The sequence below is a fragment of the Tiliqua scincoides genome, chromosome 4, assembly GCF_035046505.1.
Source record: "Tiliqua scincoides isolate rTilSci1 chromosome 4, rTilSci1.hap2, whole genome shotgun sequence".
Lineage (NCBI taxonomy): Eukaryota > Metazoa > Chordata > Lepidosauria > Squamata > Scincidae > Tiliqua > Tiliqua scincoides.
This window is the reverse complement of record NC_089824.1, coordinates 31,953,482-31,962,317: the sequence shown is the minus strand read 5'-3', so window position 1 is coordinate 31,962,317 and position 8,836 is coordinate 31,953,482.

Genomic DNA, 8,836 nt, shown 5'->3' with positions numbered 1-8,836 from the left:
TCATTGGCAATTGTGGCATTCCATAACCGGCATTTCCCCCAAGTAGTGTAAGTTGTGACCTATGCAGATGTATTTAAGCTTTGATTGTTCATTACTGTGCAAGGCAGAACAACTCATTACTGTCTTTAGCAGTGTTGTTTCAGTAGCAGCCTGATATGTTTTGATTGTACAGTGAGCTCTCACAAGCAGCTAATTCCTGCAGATGTTGTAGAAGATCAGCTTGTTTAAACCTTCCAGCCAATATGATGCTCTTCTTATGCAGCATGATTTTCACATCATATGCATATTTCCATATGGTGGCTCACACAGCTGACATTAGACACATGCAGAAGTGTTTGTTGAACAAAGTGACCAGGTGTCATAACCACAAAAGCAGATAAGGCACCCCAAAATGTAGGACATCAAGAAAATGGGGGACATGACAAAATAACAGCTAAAAACACTTTATTGGTTTCATGTGGCTAATCTAAATGCTGTCATTTATTATTAAACTTTAAACTATATCACATATAATTTATTATATATAATTTGTTAATTACAAGATGGCTATGCGCTGCCTACAGGGGCCCGCTCACAGGGAAAAGGAGGACATTTAAATTCTTTTCCAGGACACGAGGCTAAAAAAGAGAATATGTCCTGGAAAAACCTGGTCACCCTGTTGTTGAAAAAAAGCTAATGTATCTGGACTGTTTTACCCACTATGAGCCTTAGACCTTCTCAGACATGTCTCAGTGCACAGAAGAATGTCCACCCATGTTCCATGCCTTTGATGTTCCATGATGTTCCATGTCCCATGTCTCTAATTTTAATGTTCTAGTCCCTCGCTCACTTGCTACATCCCATTACTACCCAAAACATTCAAGAGATCTTAGGAGGGGCCTCACCATATTGTTCCTTCTTGCAGCTCCTTACCAAGTTGTTTCTGTAACATGGGAATAACAGGTTACGGAGGCCTACAAAATTGAGGGTCAGAAAAGTTTTTCCCAAACTTTATGGTGGTTTGATATGAATTTGGGGTGCCAATTCCAAAAATGGCATTCGTTTTGCCCGATCACATCTAGTTTTGGAGATATAGTATAGCCTCATTAGTGAATGGTTCAAGCAGCTTCCTCATGAGGAAGCCATGGTGTAGGCTTCCTCATGAGGAAGCTGCTTGAACCATTCACTAAAAAGGCTATGCCGTGTCTCCAAAACTAGATGTGATAGGGTAAAATGGATGCCATTTTTTGAATTGGCACCCCAAATATACCCAAGAATTGGTGTAACGTTTAAGGAAGCAAAATGTGTGTTGGCCTGTTTTATTATTCCAAATAATCTTAATACATAATTTAAGAATAGCTACACTATTTACTTGAAGAATATGTGTATACCAAGGCTTTGAAAGCAGTATGGCAGCACTTGCATCTTCAGTAAAAATAGAAGCATGTCAATATTTCAGAATCATGCATGAGCATTTCTGTGTCATAAAATGGTAATGTTCTGGCCTGTTTGCTGAGACCATCAGAGGGGCCCTATTGTGTGTGCCATCTGCAACAGAAGTGACGGGTTGTTGGAGAGGAGTAGGGCTTTGCCAGAGGTGGCACTATAATTATAGAAAACTATTTCTCATAGGCTGTGAACTTACACCTCCCATGAAGCATTCCAGAGGGAGTAAAAACATTTTTATTTCGATTGGATTTTGTTCAGTGATGAGTGGTGCTGGGAATTTTTGTATTTCATTGTGTTGATGTTTAATGTTTTCTGTCCACCTTATTGCCACTTTTGATAGCTGTCTTTTACTGTTTTATTACCATTTATTGCTGCTTTTGGTGTGTGTCTTGCTGTTTTTATGCTCCTGCATTTTATATTTGTATGCACTGCAGATGCTTTTATTACTTTATTCTGCTGCCGCCTCTGGCTTTGATTTGCTGTTTCATTGCTTTGCTGCATTTATTACCATTACCATATATGATTCTTGACTTTATGTAAGCCACTTTGAGTGCCATGTTAGTGGGGGAAAGGTGGGGTAGAAATATATTAAATAAAATGAATGAATGAAATGGGAATTACTCTTCATTTTAGTGGATGGAAAGGAATTTGTCAGTTCTGTTAGTTTACGTAGGGAATTTTGACTGAGCGGCTATTTATTTTTCATGACTACTGTAGCACATGGTAGCCCCATTGTATAAAAAGCTCACAGGGGCATCATGCACACAATGGGAAACTCTGAAACAGGATGGTGATTGCTGTTGCTGTGATCAGTGGCACTAGCAGCAGCGGCAGTAGCAATCATGATGATCAGTCTATATTATTTTTGAAGGCTCAATTCTATGGATGGATGTCTGAGCAAATAAGTGATAAAAAATCATAGCACAGGGTCTGCTATCTCATTGCCTACCTGACCCAGGATGCTGTACTGGTTGAACCATACTAGAAGTGGGGAGTGTTCCTAGTTGGGGGCAACTACTACTGTAAGCTTTACAGCACAAACCCATGCATGTGTATTCAAGAGTAAGTTCTGTTCAACTCAATGGAACTTACTCCCATGTAAATGTGTACAGAATTGTGGCTGGGCAGCTCAATCCTACCCACCCTGGAGAAGCTCTGTGCTGGGAGGATAGGATCCAGTGCTACTTACCCCTGTCTGGCATCCTCTTGGCGCTAGGCCCAGCGCCAACTGGCTCTGGCCTGGTGCTAGTACTCCCTACTCCCCCCACATTTACAACACCTACTCTCTACTCCCCCCACATTTACTACACCTAGTGCTGGCGCTGAACTCCAGTGCTGGCACTACTGGCCCATAGGACTAGGTCCTTAGTCATGCACAACTGTAACAAACATGCTTGCTAAGTCCCAATCCTACCCCAGGAGTGCATAACATACCAACATACTTCACTGTGTTGTTTCTTAGGGAGAGATGGTCATGCCATGGGTAAGACTAAGGTTGTCTGGTTCATGCACCATTCTAAAGGCTAAACTATACATGTATATTAGGCCAAAGACTTACAAACTAATATCTGGTAGTTGTACATGGAAATGGAATTGCAGAAAAACAGAACAGGCCAACCCAGGGCCTTGTACAGGATGGAGCTGTAGCTTTTCAGCTAGGATTGGAGTGCAGTTGGTTAGGTCTGAAATGCCACAAACAAAACAAAGCAAATGGTGAAAGGGTAAGGAGTGTGGGCATTCTGAACATTTAGGGCTAAAGATAATAAAACTTTATCTTTACTATGTGTAAATCACCTAATCAAATGCTGCCTCTAGATGACTAAGAGCAATCATTTATTGGCTGGGAATGAAAGAAAATCAATCAGATGACGGGAGAGACTGATAAAGAAAGATGAGTCCCTACAGAACAGATATTTTAGCATTATTATTCAGGGCTGTGTTGATACCATTTTGCTTATGATGGAAAGCTCCTCAATGATTTTGTCAAGGAGCCAAAGGAATGATTGAAATAAAACTCTTCTTGACATACTGAGGGCCAATACCTGTATTGCTGCATGGAAGGATACACAGTCAAAGCAATATGAAGAAAAGGAGAATGGATTGGGGTATTCCAAAGGAATGAATTAACTGAAGAGGAGTGTATGGTGGTCAGCCACTAGACCATGTGAAGTGTTTGCAAACTGAGTAATATGCAACGGAGTATGATAATTACACAGCATGCACAGTCTGTGAAACTTGTTCCCATCCAACATCAGCAGTATTTTCAACTGAAACAAAGTCTAAGCATAGTGGACCTGCTGTTGATATTAGTGTTCATGAATATTTGCTAAGCTAATTAAAAGATGCTATCTAGCTCAAGGATACTTACTGGGGAAACAAAGCTTTCAGATGTGATATGCAAACAGGTGCTGGGAAAGAGAGAAGCAAAGCAAACCCTTGTGGCTATTCTTGCTCCTAAAACATTGATGGCATGAAATTGCTATCCCACAGCATCTATTTCCAGCCCTCAGGTAATTGCCTGAAAAGCAATGTAGACTATTCGAGGAAGAAATATTTTTTTTATTTTACGCACTGCCAGAAGTCCTGTTTTAATTGCTATAAGGCAGCCTATGTTGGCAGAATGCTTGTTCCGCCAGTGTTAGGGCCCTATAGGATTGGGTTGTAAGAGACATAGTCCCAGGTGAACATGATTGAGGATAGCACATTCCACATGATGAAAAAGACCTGTCTGAAAAGCTCCCAAACAAAGGTCAGGTACTAGGTTCAAGAGTACAACTGATGGACAACAAAAGGGTAGGTTTATCAAAGATACAGCACTTGATCTGCATGTAAGTGGTTCTCCAGGTAGGGCTAGGAAAGATTCTCTCAAACTCCAGAGCCACTGCCAGTCTGTGTAGATAATACATACCATAAAATATTAGTGCCTCATTATAAGGTAGCTTTGTATGTTCATAAACATACAATTTTATGACATCATATCTGTTTCTGTCTCTGAAACTAATCACATATTACTGTTGCTTCATTTCAGAAAGGCTATTAGGGCATACTCTGCTGAGTTACTCAGTTGATTTTCAACAGTGTTATTGGAATGTGGAAGTCACTGAATTCTCAAGGTTTATTAACTTTCAGTGCAGGATGCATGAGGATGAGAACAGACTGTGAGCAGACAAATTACACTATTCTAATAGGGAGAGAACAGGCCTTCGAGGAAAAAGGCCATCCTCTTTCAATGCAAAGAAATACTTAGGAATAGAAGAGTAGTGGTTTCTTTGTATGGGCACAAACACACTTCCATACATTTCTATGCTATATCCTAGTATGTTTACTAATATTCTAATATCTATTTCTATATTATATTAAATCCTAATAACACACACATGCATTTAGTTAGATAAATGGCTGAAATGGCTTGACAGAGAGAATAGTAGAACATTCCTGATTACCGATAATTGATATTATTTAATTTGCCGTAAAAAAAAGAGATTCATGACAATACTGTGAATGAAAACTTCCAACATCAAATTTATTTATTTTTCATGTTCATATCCCATTCTTCTTCCATGGAGTTCAGGGTGGTACATGTGACTCCTCCTCCTTTTACTCTCACAAAGTAGGTTAGTTTGAGAGACAGTGATTGACCAAAGGTGACCAAGTAAGCTTCATGGCTGAATGTCCTGAGAGAAAGAACCCAAGTCTTTCTGGTCAAAGTCCAACACTCTAACCATTACATCACCCAAAAAACTGCTCTGTATTAGCCTGAAAGGAGAATCCCTCCTGGACATATTACGTGGAAGATGAAAGTCAATCTTGCATCTGTCTCACTTTCTTCACCTGCCCTCCAAAGTGAGTAAAAATAAAGTTCGGAGATTTTTAGACTTATCTTAATGAAAATTATATCCACTGCATAAGAATTCTGAGTCCCTCCCGATGCAGTGAGAAACACTGGTATAAGGAGTCCTGTCCCCGCAGGATGTGCATGTATACTGAAAGTTATTATTATATAGTCATATCTCTGTATGTTGGAGTGTTGCAGTAGAAACACATGTGAGATAATCAATTATATTTTAAAAGGAGATCATTTACATCTTTTGCATTCCCATTCTTTTTTCAAGGTCCTCAAGGCAGCACGTGCACAGTGTTATCAAATCTTCTTACAAACCTCACTTGGTTGTATCCTAAGTTTAGTTAGTCATGACTAATTTCCATTGAAATCAGTGGCAGTCATGACTAATTTCTTCAGTTATGACTAAACTAAACTTAGGATACAACATTCGGCAATGCAGTTATGACATGGCCTAACAAATATACTAATGGCCCAATCTTATCATCTCCTGCAAAGGTGCTGGTGCAAGGTCCCACCAGCAGAGAACCCAGAAGGCAGGAAAAGTAAGTAAACGAAAATTTTACTTACTTCTCTGACCCTGGTTCCCAATGGGCCTAGTACGTTGCTGGCATGGATCTGTTACATGGAAGGAGGCACATCAGATCCAGGACAGGGTTACAGGATTCGGCGGCTGCCAGAGCTGCCAAAATCTGCTCACATCCAATCTGTCCCTATCCAATTCCTGCTCTGATCTGCCTCCACAACCAGGAAAACTGCAGCCAGTCTGCAAGGTACTGTTGGCAGTACATGGCCTTCCAGGCCTTGCACCAGCAGCAGCACTCTTCACACCGGTGGAGAGGTTGCTGCAAAGGCATACTACGTGGTTAGGACTGGGCTGTTACTTGCTCACTCTCACAGCAATCTGCAGGAGAGTCAAGGCCACCCTGTCACAACTAAGTAGTGCTTTCCCTGATTTGAGTCCAATCCTGTTTGAACAACACCATGCTGGCTACACACAGCTACCCTATGTTTACTACACAGGGTAAGTGATGAGCCCAAGTGACAATTCAAAGTGAATTTCTGATATAATGCAAGTTAACTTCAAAGTTTACTTGCATGAGTTTTAAGTTAACTTGCATTGCAAATACTTGCATTGTTCTGTCTTCCCATTTGTGTGTTCAGGTCACTACTATGCTCTGAATTGAATCAAGCAAGTGTGAAAGACCATGACAACTTGGCAGTGGTGTCACTAGGGTTCCCGTCACCTGGTGCGGGATGCCAGCGCATCACCCCCCATGCAGTGGGCGGGGCAACACCCTAGGTGGTGGGCGTGGTGATGTACCATCACTCCACCCCCACTGGTTTTTTGGCTGTACCTTTTGATAGAACAAAGACAGAACACATTCTGCATGAAATTACACATTGATTGATATATAACATGATGGTATTATTCCTCCAAACTATGATTTTTGTGATTTTGGTCACTAGTGGTGTCACACAACACCCAGGGTATCAACTTACTAATACCTTATTGCAGCAGTTCTCAAACCTTTAGCACTGGGACCCACTTTTTAGAATGACAATCTGTCCAAGACCCATCAGAAGTGATCTCATGGTGGAAATGACATCATCAGGCAAATTAAAATAAATAAGTATAACTAATTAAAGTAAAACAAATAATTAAATAAGCAGAAGCCAGCCCTGGACCACCAAGTGAATTTCCTCTGTAGCGTGCCTGCAATAACACCCTCTTTTCCAAAATCAGTAAGGTTTTCAGTCCCACCCAATGCCCAGTTCAATTGAAGAACTTCTGTTTAAACCAGATCACTGTCAGGATCCACCTGGTTTTGCAAGTCTCAAAAAGTTCACCTTATCAGCTGAAGCCTCTGCTTTGATCCTTTTTAGTGTGTGTGTGGGGGGGGGGAGGCTGCCTTCTGGAGCACTTGTTTAGGTGCAGGTGCATAGGATCAGGACCATTCTGGTAGCCTTGCACTCTCCTTCACCTGATCTTCCACACCAGCCAAGGCACGTTTGCTTACTTGCAAGTAAACGCAACCGTGAGGCTTAGTTTCACTTTCCATAGGGCTCAATACATTCATCTGCTTGGAGGGAGGGACTTCCTTCTCAGGTGTTATTGGGGGCTGCATTCATTGGATCAGGACCATTCTGGTGTCATTGGGATTTTTCTCAGCCTGCCCTTTCCAACGGACTAAGGCAATTTTGCCTACTCGCGAGTAAACACGCGATACGGCTCACTTTCACTTTCCATAGAGATCCATGCATTTTTTGTTCTCCAGTTTGTTGGCCATAACTTTTGATAGAAAGGAGATATTTCACTCTGGGTTTTTGCATTGCATTCTGCTCGAAATTCTGCATCCAATGGTATGTAATATGATGGGGTTACTCCTAAGTACCGCTATTTTAGCGTGTCACCCCCCAGTGTGCATCACCCCCCGTGCACGTCACCCGATGCGGCCCGCACCCCCCCGCAGCCCCCTAGCGACACCACTGCAACTTGGTTAATCAGTAATAATCTTTGAAGCATTTTCTGATAATCCTCAAAGAGCCCTGAGAAATGCCTTTCTTTCTTCCAAGTCATTTTCAATTGGCTCGTTTTTGCCACTAGGAATGATAAATTATAAAATCACACTTTTATTTGCATAGATAAAGGCCTAATGGCCTTTTATTCCACTCTGCAGTGGTTTGATATAAACCGTGAGGCTGTGCCAATTTTTTTCAATTTTACGATTAGATGAACGTAAGAAAAGCCCTGCTGGATCAGGCCAAAGGCTCATCCAGTCCAATAACCTGTTTCTCACAGTGTCTCACCCTGGGAAACCCATAAGCAGGAGAAAAAGGCATTCCACACGCCTGTCACTGCTACCCTGTAACCGGTACTCAAGGTATGCTGTTGCTGAAACTGCAATTCACTTGACCTTTTACCAACAGAGACTATCAACTGTATGTGTGCTACTACGTTACTCCAACCCACACGCCTGTGGATTTACTTGATCAAGGCGTCATTCATTTGACTACAGTTTGCACTACTCCCATTAAATAAATATCCTTCCACAAGTGTTGGCAAAACCTGTTACTCACTATCTTTATAATTTGTAGTAATGAAGGCAAAGGTAAAGGGTACCCATATGACCATATCCCTTTGTTTGACTAGAGTTTGATTTCCATCTTTCTGCTGCACTTTTCAGCACAGGAAGGCCTGCAATTTACGTGTTTATGGTGAAATAGCTGTTGCATTGAGAGATAAGCTGTATGTTGCAAGCAAAGACATGCAAGTAAGGCCAAAAACCTTTCTCTGAAAAGCAGCTTCAGAATAGCAACACTTGAGTAGAGAAGAGGGGGTGCTTCATCCCAATCCGTGTGCTCAGTGACATTTCCCCAAAATTGTTTATCAACACATTTTTACATGTAGTTTGCCTCTCAATTAGCTACAGCATAATTTCCCCATTTTCCCCCTAATATATAATTTCTTGCATAGAAAACTCAGAATACAAATACAGTAATAAAATGGGAGCTAACAATACATCAAAGCTGTACATTTGTACATCTGTACATCAAATGTACAAT